The following is a 17166-nucleotide window of genomic DNA, read 5'->3' as shown; positions in this document are numbered from 1 at the left end:
AGAGTAAACAGGCACATGAGAATTTTCTTAACAGTGATTTAATTTTCTTAAATTTCTAATTTTCTTAAAGTCTCTTTCATCTTCGAGTTATTACTGTGCAGAAAACAGAAATACATTACTAAGTCTTGAGAAACAATAAACGTTTAAGCACGACTGCTTACACCTTTGACATAAGACAATCCTTTCCTTCTTAATATACATATAAATTGTCACTTGCTTAGATAGCAAAAGAAAATAACAGCTATTTTCCTGAATCTTTAGCAAAGAGGTTCTTATTTAGTCCTTTACATATGAACTGACAGCTTTATTTGAGAATGAAGGACTATGTTCATATCCAAGAACACCTGTCTCATTGGCTTTGCAGAGACCAAGGGACACGTGCATGAGGATGGAACTGGGCCCAGAACCTCTGGCGGAGGAAAGTGCATCTGTATATCAAAACATTACCTTTGGAGGTAGGACTCCGTGAGTTCTCTGCCTGGGTTTGGCAAATATTTTCCTTTCTGTTTTCTATCAGGCACTTACATTGTCTATTCTTCCCATAATAGCAGTACAAATACATCTTTAGTACTAGGTCCTAGCACTGCATCATCAATATGTGCCAGGACATTTTGAGTCAAATTTGTATTTCTTTTCCATAACTGCTAAGTGATCAATTGTAAAGTGGAAAAGATACTAATCCCTCAATCTCTGTGATGCTGGACTCCTTGCAGATTTTTTCACTGTTGCTTCTGAAATACCCTGGGGACACTGGATAGCAGATAACTGTAGAAGCATGTGATTTATTATAGCTGGAATTCCTCATTTACTTAACAGTGTCGATTTTGTTAAAAAAGAAGGATATTATTTTCTATATCTAATACTAATCCTTGTTTAAGTCTTACTGATTTTCTGAGAAGCCCAAAATGACAGAAATTGTGTGAGAGCGACAAGGCCAGTTGGGAAAGATCTAACCATTTATTAGGCCACTTGATATAGTCAGCTAAAAGACAGGAGCTTTTGGACAATATATGAACAACATGTACTTCACAGGATGACAGTAGAATATCTTGTAAGTACCTTCCTTTTAGCAGCATCTGTCCGTATCTGTTTTCTCATTTAGCTGCTAGTATTAGCCAGAATAAGTTAATATTCAGACATCTTAGGAAAAATGTCCTGACTTGGAAAGCTATTCCACTTTCATATTTCTCCTATTTTTTAATCAAAACTTGAAAAATGTGAATATAAATGTGAAATATAAACTTGAAAAATGTGAATATAAAACTAATGTGAAATATTTTTAACATTAAGAGAATTATCTGAAAAGGATGCTTAAAGGCAACAGTTTTAACAACAGCTTGTTTGGAGCAAGTGACTTGGTTATTACAGTGCAAATCTATCCCCAGCAGAAAGTTTGTTTGCAAAATGTGTGTTGAGCTATAATGTGCCTCTTGTGTGGTACTTTAGCTGGATCCATATGAACTAAGTAAGTTTGGAACTGGAATTGTGCATGGACTGTGAGAGTCAACACGGAGAATGGTATTAGCATCACTGACAATGTATTACAGATACATGTGATCTGGTTTATCCAGCAAAAGTTTGACCATGTCTGTACTGATGTCCACTTTAGTATCATTCTTGGCGACGCTTTCTGCATGGATAGCCTCCTGTTACATGATGCAGTAACCTAAAGCTACATCATTACTTATCGAGGCTAAACCTGAAAGAGCAATAAATCCCGTCATGATTCCTAAGTTTACTTACTTAAATGCTCCATGCATGAAGTATCATTGTCCTTTTTCTCTTGCTCAGTACTTTTTCATATTAGTCTGAGCTACTGCAACCTTCTTTCTGCAGAGCATTTTTATATTAGGTATCACTACATTGGAGCGCTGACTATGAAATCACTGCAGTTTAAGGCCATTAATAAGGTCAGTCTAGCAACATTTAAGAACTGACCTGTTAGTTCTTTGCTGACGTCTCTGTTCGGGAACAAATCACCATTTAATCTGATGTTTTCAGCTGATAACCATTTTGCCATTATGATGAGTGAGAAAGTTCTGTAGCCATGTATTTATTATATTTTTGTCCTTCCCACTTGTAAAAAAAAAAAAAAAAAAAAAAGCCTTTGTGTTCATTCTTTCATTGCTGTAAGGGTTGAGGAGACAATAAAATCTTTTTTTTTTCTTTTTTTTTGACCAGGAATCTACTTTTATTTCTAATGCTTCACTTTCCCTTCAGAAGAAAAATTAAAAAAAAAAAAAATGACCCCTCACCTGTAGCTTGTTATAAGACACTATATTTGTTTTGAATATATTTACTGGCATACTGAGTGTTTCTGAATAAGGAATATGAGTTAAGGACTTTTGGACATAGTACAGTCAATGTTTTCATACAGGTTGCACAGAGATGTTTTAAATGAAGCAAAAGCAAATACAATATAATAAAAACCTGTCCTTTTATAAATCACAAATAAAAATACAAATAAAGTCATTTGTAATACATATCTGCATAAACCAGTATTACATCCCAGACTGCATTTAGTAAAAAGCTCTCTGCTCTGAACTGCAGTAGAAATACTAACTCTCTTCCTCTATCATCTTCCAGGAATAAGAATGGAGAAATGAATTAAGTCCGCTGTATTTGTCTCATAGTATGTAACTCCAGTAATAATATTTATTAAAGAAGCAAAATTTATGTCAGCCAATTTGTCCAAGAATTCTTTAAGCTGTGATGAGTATCTGGGGTTCCAGCTAAACTATCTAGGAACTAGGAGCACAATTCTGCAGGCACATTATAAATTCTGAATTCTAGAATACCACAACTGGGCAAAAATAAATCTACCACCAGGTCAGCCAGTGAAAGTAAGTACAAATGCACAAACCCTGATTAATGCAAGATAGAGCATGTCTCTGTGAGAAGAAGATGCCTATGTTTAATATGTAGTATGAGATGTTTCTAAAAAAAGAGCCTTCTCACCAAGCATTTGCTTCATGTTGCAGATAGAAAGGATAATACAAAGTGTTATTTGAGTTTGTTTAGTGGTAAAGGGGAAGATGGCACACCACACCACCTTGTCTTGAACGTTACACTGAATTAACGCATCTCCGCCCTACCACTCATCCCACATTGCTTTCTATATATATTGTCTCTATTGACTGCATGCTATGGGTATTATCTCACATCTGCGGTACAACATGCATTTATCCAACCGTTCATATGTGGTAAGAAGAGTTTTGAAGAGAATTTAGTACTTGCTTTCTGAGATTATGTATCTCAGAATGCTGAATGCTGGTTCACACCAAGTCTGTGAGGAGGCTTGGAGTCATACCCGTGATTTACGAAGACTGCAGCCTACGCACACCTACAACTTACCCATACTTAGTGAGATCATAGAAACCTAAGTAGATGGCACGGTAACCTAAATATGTAGCACCTGGGGTTTTGCACGTTTTCTCAGGCCCTTTTAACTCACTGCTGTACTTTGTTTTTTGCCACTCTATGGGTTGGCTGACCGATGTATGCATAAAACTGTGAGACGTGCTTATCGTTTGTATCAGGGCCAGTATCTCCCACACACACCTACATAACCAGAAATGACCTACATAAATCCTCACATAAGTTGCTTTAAATTATATGTGTCAAACTGCAGGTGTTTCTGCAATAGTCAATAAAGGTTGTTTTTTCAACAAATCTTGTTTTCCTGATTCTTTCAGTTCAGAAAGCTTGATGAAAAAATATTCTCTGTGATTTTGCAGACATAAAGGTTTTGTGAGCCACTGTTTTTTAATGGAAGTTGAGAATGTGCCAGTTCCTGATGGTGTAATGGCATTTTATTTAAATGGCATTTAATTATTTTTAAACAAAATCGAGGGCAGGTTATTGCTGCCAAAATTGATTTGCTAATACTGTTTCTCTTAACAATTTAAAGTACAGGGCTGAGAAGCTCAGTGTTGTGGGTTTTGTGACAATAATTCTAGATCACAGCTCAATGTGTTTTCTCAATTTTGCTTTCTAAAAAGCATTTCTTTTATATAGTTCATTGTAAAAATGGTAGGCATTGCCTTTGTTGTTTTAAACTTTTAAAAATCTCTCTGTATTCAGAAGTGTTCCTTAGAGCTCGTGCAACTGTTGACACTAGGTCTGTCTTTGACTTACATAGCCTGACTTGGCTACAGAGGAACTCGGAAAGAGGAATTAGCCTTGGACACTAGGAAATACAGTGTGAAAGTGCACAGAAAATCTAAAACCCACCTTCTTAATAGAATTCAAATTTTTTTTAAAAAAAAACACCTGTCTCACCACACTCACTCTCAGGCAGTCCATGAGTGTTGTGTCATTTAAACTTGTCTCAGCGGCTAAATGCAAAATTTAAAATACATTTGTACAACAGAAACTTCATTTAAAGTTGTGCAGAGCCTTATACATTGGAGAAAAGATAGGAATGACCAAAGTAACCCACTACCCATTGACAGAGTTGAAAATATTTCAGCTAGCGTTCTTTCAGGTGCACTAGTTAAAAGTAAAAATCCAGCATACTTCAGTGCTGTTCCCTGAGGCTGATCTTGAATACCAATGAATTCATGTCTTGTGCTCAGGTTCACATTATAAAATTGATTTTTATCATGGGCTTTAGTGGAGTTGGGAGCAAGAGTACAGTTGCCTTGAGTCAGATAATAACCAAAGAGCTTAAAAGTGAAAGCATATGTTATTTCAAAAGAACATTGCAAGGCATGAATTTTCAGCTTCCTGCTCAACAAACAAAAGAGTAACAGCTTGGGCCTAATCCCCCTCCCTTAAAAGTCGATGGGAGTTTGGGCCCTAGAGTCTATTTTAGCAGTTTATATTATTTGAAATTAAATGTGACAGACAGTAAAATTATCCTCCCTGCCTAAACACTCATAAAACAAAATTCTTTTGAGGGAAGGGAGACATGAGAACAGGAATTTCAGTGCTTGTTGAGCACTGAAGTATTTTCTTATTTAAAACTCTTGCTCTGTTTTGAGGCTAAAAATGTCACTCCATCATTGCCCTGTATATCAAGCAGGATACCCTCAGACATCTGCCTTCTGATGGACCATGAGCACAGCAGGATACATATAGAAAGGTATTGCTCAGTTGTAAATTTGGATGTTCTTCATGAAAAATTTCACTTGCCTTAGTACTTCATCTCCTCTTTCTACCAAATACTACATTTTCACTTCCAATAAATATGTTTTATAATGGCAATAAGGGGCTGTAACTCTAGAAGGTGGTATTGCTCATCTTTTCTTTGTGTCGTGCAACTCCCACTGTATTATGATAGCATATGTTACCTCTCTGTCATTAGTTATTGGCTAAGTGCAGCACATTTTTATCTATATTTAGAAAACAACCTTCTTCTTTCACACAGAACCATAAGCAATGTTAGGCTTGACCGTATTGCATAATGGTATCTATACTATGTAAAATAATTCCATTTGGTACTTCCTACTTGTGTTTTACTTCCTAAATCCTGAATTGGCAAATATAATCCTTACGTTCTATGGGCGTTTGAGGCATTTTGCCATGCTGTGTTGAAGTAACTATTCAGGCTGTCTTTGTACATAGATTTATAGTAAGTATATTTATTTTCAATCCACCAGGAAAATAGCTGAGGTCAAATAATATCAATTCCAGAAAAAATAGAAACATTAACTTCCAGTCACCTACTCCTCCACTCTTCTGCAAACAATGAAAAAGGAATTATCAAAATGGCCTACCCTCAGTATTTTTAAAGTGATTTTTGTAATCCCACTGTAGAGAAGTTAAAGAAAAGGGAGAAAGGCACAGTACTGGCTTGATGCAGTGCAAGTCCTACAGATTCTGAATTTGTTTTCCATGTTATATATAATACTGAAACCAGCAAATTTTATGTAGGGTGTTTTGTGTTTTCTAAATATAGGGACTCTGCACAGACAGCAGGTGTGTGTTGATGTATTATCAGACTTCTGTCTGAGAAGGCTATAGTCTCCTGGAGTTTTTATTTTTCTTTTTTCTTAATTTAAAATTAACCTGGAGTAGTATATTTAAAATTTGTTTATGGATAAATTTAAAAAAAACCCAACCCTGTTGTCTCAACATTACAGTATGTAGAAGCAGAATTATCACCTAAAGCTAAGATGTTTGAATGAACAATTTGGCCTCTTTTAATGCCAAGGTTCTTCCTCAAGTTTTTGTCCCAGGCAGTCACTGTACCCTGAGCATGTTTTTAGAAACTTCCTTCACGCTGTATTCTGCTCCTCCCACCCCCCCCGCCCCTTCTAAAATTATGAGTATCATTGGTAAATAATTTGAGGCATCAGACTCTGAAGTGGCTTATGACAGCAAGCCTCTTGTCATATAATGAATGCTTCTGCTCTCCTGGACTGCTGTTGGGGTGACTGAATCTGAGCATGAATCTAAACACACAGACTGTGAGGTCAAACTGAGTTGATGCAAGCCTGCACTCAGGCACAAACTTTAGATAAGCTTCAGAGCATGAAAACAGGGAGAAATCTCCATCCTGTTCTATCCTGCATGAGGTTTATCACTCATATATCTACCTGGAACATAAATTTACCAGCTTCATTATGCTTGGTGTGACCACAGCCACACTTTTTTTAAACTCTTGCCATGTATCTGTCCTTACAGCTTGTGTCAGAAACTTTGTGAAGTTTGCTGTTCACTGAGTAGAGATTTTGTTTAAATCATTTTGAAATGGAAGTTCATAAGTCATAGCAATAAAAACTAAGAAATACAGAAGATCTTGGGCAGTAATAATTAGTTTCAGAGATCTATAAACGAAGCAAAGGTTTTTACAATTGGCAAGCAAGAAAAAGAGGTTCCTATCTCAAGAGTGGAAATTAGCTGTAAATATTCTGGTTACAAAGGAAAGTCAGAAGTCTATTCAGAGAGAAGGTACACAATATTTAGCTCACTAGAACGAGGTTTTTATTGCAAAATAGATTTCTGGATAGAAGTAGAACAAGTGAAGGAAATACTACTGGCTGGTAAAATAAAGAAATTTTGAGAAATTATTGGAGAAAACAGATTTTGCATAGCACTGCAAGGCAGTTTTCTGATTAAGCACTTTTGGATTTGACTTAATGTTTGGAAACAAGACAGAAACAGAAAAACATTAAGCTGGTTCTCATAAACTAGAACTGTATGAAATATAATGCCTGTATGATACACCTGTAATTTCCAGAAAGAGTGACAGAAATGTAATAGAAATGCATGCTGTCATTCTTCCAGATGATAAATAAACCAGAGTAGTCTTGCTTTGTGAGCAGGAATATTAGAAAGAGCCAAAGCGTAACATTTTTGAAACTGTCTGTAAAGCTTGGCAGGTGAAAGGTGATAGAAAGGAAAGTTAGGGTAAATTTTCAGGCTGGACATGACACAACGTATACTGCAGTATCTACAGCCTTAGATGTAGCTGATGCTTCCTATAATACATTGGCGTGATAATCAGTGAACTCACGGAGAGATCAGCTTTTAATTCAAGTCCTGACAAAATGTCACTGTTAAAAGATAATCACAAAAATGATGTAAACTGGCTTGAATTTAGTACTACACTTAGTTATTAAACAACATTGGCTTGTTATTGTTATATAACATTTACCAACATTTTTCTTTGTGTTTTAGTAAAACCAGGTATCTTTAGTAAGTGTTCCCAGCACTATTATATATGGTTATGGATTAATAGGTCCCGACTTTTGGGATACGTACCATTGACTTCAGTGGGGTTCTTGGGGAAAAATAGATCAGACATTTAGAAGGTAATAGCCACAAATAACCTTTCAGCATCTGCTGCAGAGGCCTCAAAAGTCTGACTACTTATAGAATTGAACTGACACGGTCCCAGCCAACCCACCAGGGGTCATTTGTAAATATATAGTCTAGTATAAAAGACATTCATTTTTAAAAAATAGAAATTCTAAAGTGCATTTTTTCCCATAACTGTAACATGTTACCAATTAGTATTTTTAGCTATTTAAGAAAAATAAAATAGCACTTAAAGTGCTGCAGTTTTTATATGTTCATTTCTTTCCTTTAATTATCACTTGAATGATATGAGAAGTTTAATTCCAACCTAGCAAAAATGGGTTATAACCACCATTGTATTCTGGTATTTCTAGGTAGGTTTCCGAGACACATGGTAACTTTAAACCCTGATGTAGAGACAAATATATTCTATTTGGTTTGAAGTGATAAAGCTCATAAATTTATGTAAAGTGTAATAAAAAGGAAAAGTTGTTGCCATTATCATTAAAAGTAGATTTACCAGATTGAGCTGAACCGATTGCTTCTGACAGCCCAGAGGATATTTATATTTTCAGTGAACTTTTTATATCAATTTTTCATCACTAAACTATTTACTCTTGCTGGTTTAGCTACATTTTGACTCCCTTGATTGTTCATATGGGAAGCAGATGATGACGTTATATTTAATTTTCATTACTCCTGTGAGTGTATACAGTTTGAGATGCTTGGTGTGATGTATTCTATTCATATCATATTACTTTAATTCCCTCTTATCCCTAAGTTTTTACTGATATATTTTTATTAAAAGCAAGAAACCTTCCCAACAAGACAAAAAGTAAGGCATTAGGAAAAAAAATCACACACATATGAAGAAAAGGAGTCTTAGCTACTAGAAAATGCCTTTTCTGTTCTACGGGGTGATATTAAGACATGATCCAACATGCAATCAGTACTCAAAGTTCCTAATAACTGCTATGAAGTTCCTTTGAAAACTCAGCAGACATCCAGAATAAGGACCTTAAAATTGGATGTATATGCTAAAGAGAATCTGCGTATACTGCAATACATTTAAAGCAAAGATTTTTTAGACCCTTGTAACAAATTTTGTTTGCCTATACTCCACTCGCTGGTCCATTTATTTTCCCCAAAGATGTTTCTCACATACGAGACTCAAGGAAAGATTGTGTATTAGAGCAAATGTAGCTATTAACAAAACTGAATTTAAAATTTAAAGATAAAATATATATACCAAAAACACTTATGTAGTGATTCAATCAAGATCTATGATAGTATCAGTGATTTTAGATGAACAATACAGCTCATTTGATGATAAACTTCAAAGGTAAAACAACCAAAAGATCTGTACGGCAGCATGCAAAACTATTCTACCAGTCGTATTGTGGGAGAGTAAGAATATTTTTTATACCAATTTCACAAGAAATCCTAATTATACTCATCAGCAGCTTTTTCTTCAAATGTGACCACTGTTGACCAATGGCTTATAATAAAAAAAAAATGAGATGGAAAAACACCCAGGGCCCCAGAGAGAAAGATGTCTTCATCTGAGTCCAGATATGACTTTTAGCATTCAAACAAAATTTGAATTGATTGGTTCAGACCCAGGGAAACAACACAACAATCTGAAGAGTGAGTAGTCTTTTGTGAGGAGTGAGAAGGAATTTAGCTCAAGTTGCCTGAGGAATACTTGTGGAAGATGTTTCAGGTAGTGTTTAGAGAGTGATTTCATACCGTCCTAGCTAGAAAAAGACTGACTCCTTGCTGATAGCCCAGATAATATTATGAGGCAGATAGTAGGTGTTCTCTGGCAGAAACAGAACATATTTCTCAAAAGCAAACTGTTACAGTCATTCTATTTTCTACCTGGAATATCCAAAACATCTATCCATACCACACATGCTATGAGCAGTTGCCAATTTCTTTGGAACACACAACCTGCTTATGCTTAAAGAATAGTCTCTATATATGTCATGCAGAAAGTCATCGGTAAAGACAGCTCAGATGTACATATATCAAGAATAACCTTTTAAATACATCTGTGATGATTAAGCAAGCCACAGAGGCATCTGTAGAAAAGTATATATATATGAATATCACCTTTTAGTGTGATATTTGTGAGGCTCTGATTCTGAGGGAGAATGAGGGAGACCAAAGTTTGTCTCAAAGTCTTTCTTCAGGCACTGGAAGGAAGTCTGGGGAAGACAGATGAAGGACTGGGCGTAACACCTGAATCAAATAGCAGTGCTTGCTGTGGAACTGCCAACATGCAGGAGAGAAACCAGACAAAAAAAATATTTGTAGCCTGTTGGAGCAAAGTAGAGTGAAAATTTTGGCAAAAGATGTTTCGTGCTTTAGGCAACGATATCCAGTGCAAGGGATAGGAGAAGGATTGTTTAGCCAGGGTCAGGTGTAAGGTTCAGTACAGGAAGTAAAGAAAAATAACTTCCAATTTTTTTCTTTTTTTTTTTTATTTCATACTTATGATGTTCTTATTCCTGATTTTTCAACATATGCAGCTGGCAATAAAGTCCTTTTAAAAACACCAGTCTGGTATTTCTTGAGGGGACTGAAACCTTCCTTCTGCTATATCAATAAGGAAGAACTTATGAGAAAATGATACTGCCTGCTAACAAAATTAATCCAATCCCTTCAGGGCTGAGTAGGACTGAAGTAACCCTTTGCAATAATCCAAGGTCTTTGCAATGCTTCTGGACAATGTGAAGTTCAATAAAATGAGGAGATAAGCTTGGGTTAGTTCAGATCTACAGACTGGACATGTGGACTGCTGGAGCAATCCACACTGTTTTTAAGAACAGATCTGTTTCTTTACTGGGCTCAATCATCCAGCAATAACAAAACGTGAACGTTGAGAAAGGAGGCCTGATAGGCTAAGTGTCCTCTACCTCTTTACAAAAGGAAAAAAAAAAATGGTGACAGAAGACAGCAAAATCCTCTTTACTTAATGTGGACCTCTGTCTCTGGTGTGTAAGTCCTCTGTGTCCAAAGATAATTAGCACTTTATAATGCTAATTATTATAATTATGTCTGAGAAAAAAATCATTAGGGGGTAGGTCTGTTCAATGATTTTCAATTGCCCCCTCTATTAAAAAATAAGGTCATTGTTTGATTAGCTAGTTTTAGAAGCTCAAAGCTGGAAACTGTGTTACACAAAATCCTTGGATTGTTTATTTGCTCATTTAAGATATTTTGTAAAGTCTTAAATAAGAAAAAGAAATGTCACAAAATATGGTTTTCATAAAATTACCTCAAAACTTTCTGTCATCATGCATAAAAAATATATTTTTTTGTCAATTTTTGGCATGAATATGTGAATCTTGTACTGAAAGAAGCTACGAAAAGTCACCTTAAAGTTTCTTCTGTCACATATTTATTTGGAATAGAAGAGGCAGTATGTGAAAATTGAAAGGCAGACATTGTAGAACATTAATAGCAAATATAAATGTGGACCAAAAGTAAAAAAATCAAGCCAGGACACTATACTGGGAGCAAAATCAACCAGCTGAATAGTAATTCCTTGGGTTTTTCCCACCTCATTCAGCATAGCATTTGTACAGAGATAGTTGTTGAAAACTATGATTTTCAAACTGCATTTTTAGATGTGCTTTGAAAGCACCATAGAGTTAATATTCTGGCCAGTACTTAACTTTTCAGTGATATGTGTTATGTTTTCTCCTGAATGTACTGAGTTCATTTTACTGGGAACCTAGAAAGAAAATGTGCTGTGATTGAATTCAGGTTAGTTTGACTGTAGAGCAGGGGACAAATCTGGGGGTTATTTTTTGAGGAATATACAGAGATATGAAAGAAAGTAGATGGTGAGGCTGAACAGGCTGTACTGAAAATGCAGTGAAAGAGGTGCTGATTTTAATAATTTTCATGAATAGGTGACTTCTAGACTGCAACATAACTTAGTTGTCAATCCAACAAACAAAATCACTTGTTAAGATACTTCTGTAACACGGTTTAATCAGCTAGACATAGGGGCTAAAAGAACGTATGTTTTGTTATTTATACAAGCTCAGATTAGAGAATTACACTAAAATGCAGCTTCTGTTCCTGATGAATTACAATTTCTTTCTGATTTGGGCTGATATATCATGTTGTCTAAGTATTTGAGGGTAGAGAAGAAATACGACATGACTTCTACCATATGGCTTAACTAATGTTTGTGACAAAAGTAGTTTAACCATATATACCATATACCATAAAAAACTGGCTGATAATTTTCCCACATAAAAATGTGTTGTGAAAACTCAGAAATGCCCTGAGGGAATTCTCAAATATTCAGAGAACATGAGCAAACCACTTTTGCAGATTTGCTTTAAAGTAGAACCTAGGAAGAGCGCAAATGCTTTTACAGCCTGGATCAGACAGTTCCTTACAGCTCTAAAGGCTGGCCCTGATTTAAAAAAAAAAAAAAAAAAAAAAAAAAAAAGTTATTCAAGAGGAAAACATTTCCCTCCCAAGGTTGTGAAGAAGAAAGATCCTCACTGATAAGGTCTCCAGATGGAAATTAGCCCTTCACATGTAATTTGACATCTTAAAAGGAAAAGCTTCCCAGGAGAAAGCAAGATATTTGTTGCATAGATTGAATACTCTGAAAGGGAAAGGCTTAAATGAATTTTGAGAAGATGGCCACTTCACATTTTCAGAAGATTGGCACTATCAAACAAAGAAATGTAATGAAAAAAAACCCCAATAATTTTAAAAAAATAATAATCTGTTAAGACCCTCCTTCCAAACACATCTACCGAGTAACAAAATATGGTCTGCTGCAGATGTGTTAAATTTCTTTAAAAATAAAAAGAACACCAGCTTAATTATTTCAGAGGACAGTTTAAGCAAAGTAAATATCAAGTTTAAGTAGAATAAATCTGATCAACATTCTATTCTTCTCCTTCTTTCAGAACTTCCATTATTATGACTTTTGGGAATCATCAGAAAGTCTATGTTGAAATCCATTTTAGTAAAGCATTCAAGCCTATTTGTAATTTTGAACACCAATGAAAGCAATGAAATTTCTTGTCTACTTAAACACATTCCCAAGCTTTCCACCCAGAGCAGCATCACTTCTTCCCTGATGAAGTCAAAATAGTCTCTCATGCCTAAAAATAAGATGCTATTCCTTGTATTAGTATCCTGTGGAGACTGACGTCAAAACCTGATGTAAATGGATCAGGCAGTCAGGCATTCCAATTTTCCTAGAGCTACTCCTGATTCTAGAGTGCCTCACTTTTAAACATCAATAGAAAGTAAAAGTAGGGATGCTTTTTTCCTTAGCTCATTTCTTATTGTCCTTGGCACTTCTGATTTGTCTTTGCTAGTGACCTTTTTTTCCACAATGCACAATTCCATAGAAAAAGAGTAAGAACTCAGCACAAACACTCCAGCCATATGAGATGTCAGTTGCCATCACAAAGGTATTTGACAGGCATCAGCTTTAAGCCACAAAGTTTCATCATTTAAATGACCTTGGTTCATCTAGCTTATCAGTCTGGAGTACCTAAATGGTTAAGACTTTCATTCTTTGCATCAGAGAAACAAGATGGGCAAGATTGGTTTCTTTCAGTTAAATTATAGCCATGACAGGGACTATTCTCAGTGCTGAAGAGTGATTCATGGACCACTAGGGTGGATGACACCACAGCAGGTAAAGCTGCATGAGTCTGCAGATTTAGTGTGAGCCTTTAACATTTATAGTTTGGCTGAAAAATTGATGACAATGTTATTTGTTTGGCTGTGAAGAACTGACAGGGATCTCTTGATCCAAAGAGGGAGCATAAGGAAGGCTATTTGTTCCACTGCAGATGGATTTTAGCATGCAGTCACAGAACCACAGAATCAGAAAGTGGTTGAGGTTGGTAGGCACCTCTGGGGGCCATATGGTCCAACTCCCTGACCCCTGCTCAAGCAGGGCCTCCTGCAGCCAGTTGCCCATGCCCATGTCTAGGTGTTTTTTCAGTATGTCCAAGGATAGAAGTTCCACAACCTCTCTGGACAACCTGTTCCAGAGTTCAGTCACCCTTACAGTAAAAAAGTGTTTCCTTAAGTTTAGGTGGAGCCTCCTCTGCCCATTGCCTTTTCTCCTGTCACTGGACACCACTGAAAAGAGCCTGGCTTTGTCCTGTGTGCACCTCCCCTTTAGGTATTTATATACATTGATAAGATCCCCCTGAGTCTTCTCTTTGCGAGGCTTAACAGTGCCAGTTCTCTCAGCCTTTCCAAACACATGAGGTGCACCAGTCCCTAAATCATCCTTGTGGCCCTTCATTGAAGTTCATAGAATATTGAATAAAGATAAATTTTCTGTTGACAGAAACATTGGCACCGTTACATGCCACAAGGGAAAATAAAAAGTAGATTTTCAAAAGAAATGTCCATGTATTTTGCTCTAAAATAGTCAACTTCAAGAAATTATTGGAAAGAACCATTTCATACCTGAACTGAATTCTGGGAAATATATAGTTCAGTTATAATTAACCATCTTTTATTGGAAATCTATTGCAGAAGACATAGCCAACCATTTTTAGAACACTGTATTTGTGGACAGATCCTGACCATTATTCTGACCATTGTTGCTCAATAAGCAAATAAGAACTGCATAAAGAGGTAAAAACTTCTAGTACAGGCAGATGGTAGATAGTGTGAAGAAAATATTGTTTATTCAATATTTTTTTTCTTTGCTTCATACAGTGATGCTGCTATTGTGGGCTGTGTGCCAATAATTCAGGGTGGTGACACATGGGACTAATACAAAATGTGTTCAGTTTATAGTTAGGTTAAAATAGAAGCAAAGTTGAAAACAAGCAAAGTTGAAGTCAGGCAGCTTCAACTTTGTAAACTTCCCTGCACTAGTTTAGAAAGATTACTTGTGATGAAGCAAATCTGTTGGTTCTGGTGGGTGTAGAGCCCCCAGTACAAGCTGTGAGATCTCTAGCCCAAAGAATCAATAAATCTTCTAATTGTGTCATGCCACGTCTGTGATTTAGACTGCAATATATTCTGTGATTTGTTTAATAAACTTGCAAGCTTAAATACCATGCGTTTGTGGGATGCTCCCCTGGGATTCATCCTTAAGGTTGCCCAAATGTATCTCCTCTTCCAGTGACCTACGTAGGAAGTGACATGAGACATGTGGTGGTTTAATTAGCAAAATGTTGGCATCAGATTAATAAAGAAAAGAATATCCTTTTCTACAGTTTCTGTTTCTTATAAATATCTCTCTCAGAGCTCTAGTTCCATATGGCAATTAGAAGTACTTGTTAACATAGTTGTTTAGGTATATGAATAATGAAGGTAGGTTTTCTCCAAGCCTGTAAGAACCAGGGATGGACAGACTTGGCCACATAGGATTTAGACTCACCCATCTACCCATAAATATTAATCCATTTTTTAAACCCCAAACATAAATTGGAAACTTCTAATATTCTCATTTCTGGTTGATTTTTAAAAATTATTGTTTTCAGATAGTTTTTATTTATTTCCTCATTGCTAAGGCTTGCTTGAAAATTAAATTCATGATTCCATGAAAAAAATAATTTCAAAGAAATGCTCATATATTTCACAGATATTATTAACTGCATAAGTTTAGTATAGTTTTTAAATATAGTTAAATACTGGGTAGGGCATTTTAAATAACTCACAACAAGTAACTGTAGGCTATTTTTTCAGTGGAATTATCTTCTGCCTTGGGAACACCCATCAGAACATTAGAAAAAATATTGAATTTATGTCTTTTCAGTACCTTTGAAAGCTGTTTTTTCAGTGTTCTTACTGTTTGATAGGTGAATTGCAAAAGTCTGCATTTCATACATAATATTCAATGCTGCTTTGATGGCAACAGAAGTCATAGAAACAACGTAACTCTGCACATTTAGGTGGACCAGAACTGCAAAAGGAAAATTCTTTAGGGAATTTTTAGTGTAGAGAAACCATGAATTAAGATTGCTCGTGTATAACTCACAATTTCTTCCTGATTTGGCAAAACCCAAATTCTTAAGCTTTTTTGGGTCTAGGACAGTGTAGTAATGTTTTGTGTAGTTGACACTAAGGCTACCAAGATTAAAGGACAATGGAGGTGAAACTATGATGAATTTTTTTTACTTTCTCATTAGCCCGAAAGTGGAGTTTGGGAGTATTGCAATCCTCACTCCATTAAGCTTTAAATTATCCTTTCCTCTTCTTTTTCTCATTGCAACTCAGTCTCAAAAGACAGGAATATCTCTTGTGTTTGTATGTTTTCCAAAGAGAAACTTCTGGCAACAGAAAACGAGGACCTAAACAAGTCAAAGACAGATCTTGACAAATTTATGAGACTAAACAGCCAGGCAGAGGGCTGAAGTTCATGACTAAGAAAAAGTTGTTTTCTCTATCCCTATAAAAGGACTGCCTCATTTTATTAAGTTCTGTAATGCTCATGAAGTCATGGGCTAAGAGATTTTTCTGTCTTTCTGACTGAATTAATCTATAGTTCTTTCTCATTCACATGTCTTTATCAAGTAAATAAATTATACTTGCTAATGTTTTGTGTTACTTTAAGTCTTCATTCAGAATTACGTTCTTTTTTGACATTCATCTTTTGATTATAGACATCTTATTATCAGAACAGAACAGGACAGAACAGAACAGAACAGAACAGTACAGGGTATTTCACTTGGAAGGGACCTACTGATCTTCTAGTCCAACTGCCTGACCAGTTCAGGGCTGAACAACATAAAGCATGTTATTAAGGGCATTGTCTAAATGCATTTAAAACACTGACAGGCATGGGGACATTGACCACCTCGCTAGAAAGCCTGTTCCAGTGTTTGACAACCCTCTTGGTAAAGAAATGCTTCCTAATGTGTAGTCTAAACCTCCCCTGGCGCAGCTGTGAACCATTCCCACGTGTCCTATCACTGGATCCCAGGGAGAAGGGATCAGCACCTCCGTCTCCACTTCCCCTCCTCGGGAAGCAGCAGAGCAGTGCGGCTGCCCCTCTGCCTCCTTCTTTCCAAACCAGACAAACCCAAAGTCCTCAGCCACTCCTCATAGGACATGCCTTCCAGCCCTTTCACCAGCTTGATTGCCCTCCTCTGAGCACGTTCAAGGACCGTCACATCCTTCTTAAACTGTGGAGCCCAGAACCGCACACAGTGCTGAAGGTGAGGCCGTGCCAATGCTGAATACAGCGGGATAGTCACCTCTCTGGACCGGCTGGTTTTGCTGTGTTTGTTGTCCCCCAGGGTGTGGGTTGCCCCCCTGGCTGCCAGGGCACGCTGCTGGCTTGTGCTGAGACTGCTGCCCACCAGCACCCCCAGACCCCACTCTGCAGGGCTGCTCTCCAGCCACTCCTCTCCCAACCTTTACTTGTGCATGGCAATTTATATTTGGGCCTGGCAT

The sequence above is a fragment of the Falco naumanni genome, chromosome 4 (assembly GCF_017639655.2).
Source record: "Falco naumanni isolate bFalNau1 chromosome 4, bFalNau1.pat, whole genome shotgun sequence".
Taxonomy (NCBI): domain Eukaryota; kingdom Metazoa; phylum Chordata; class Aves; order Falconiformes; family Falconidae; genus Falco; species Falco naumanni.
This window is presented reverse-complemented; position numbering follows the sequence as displayed.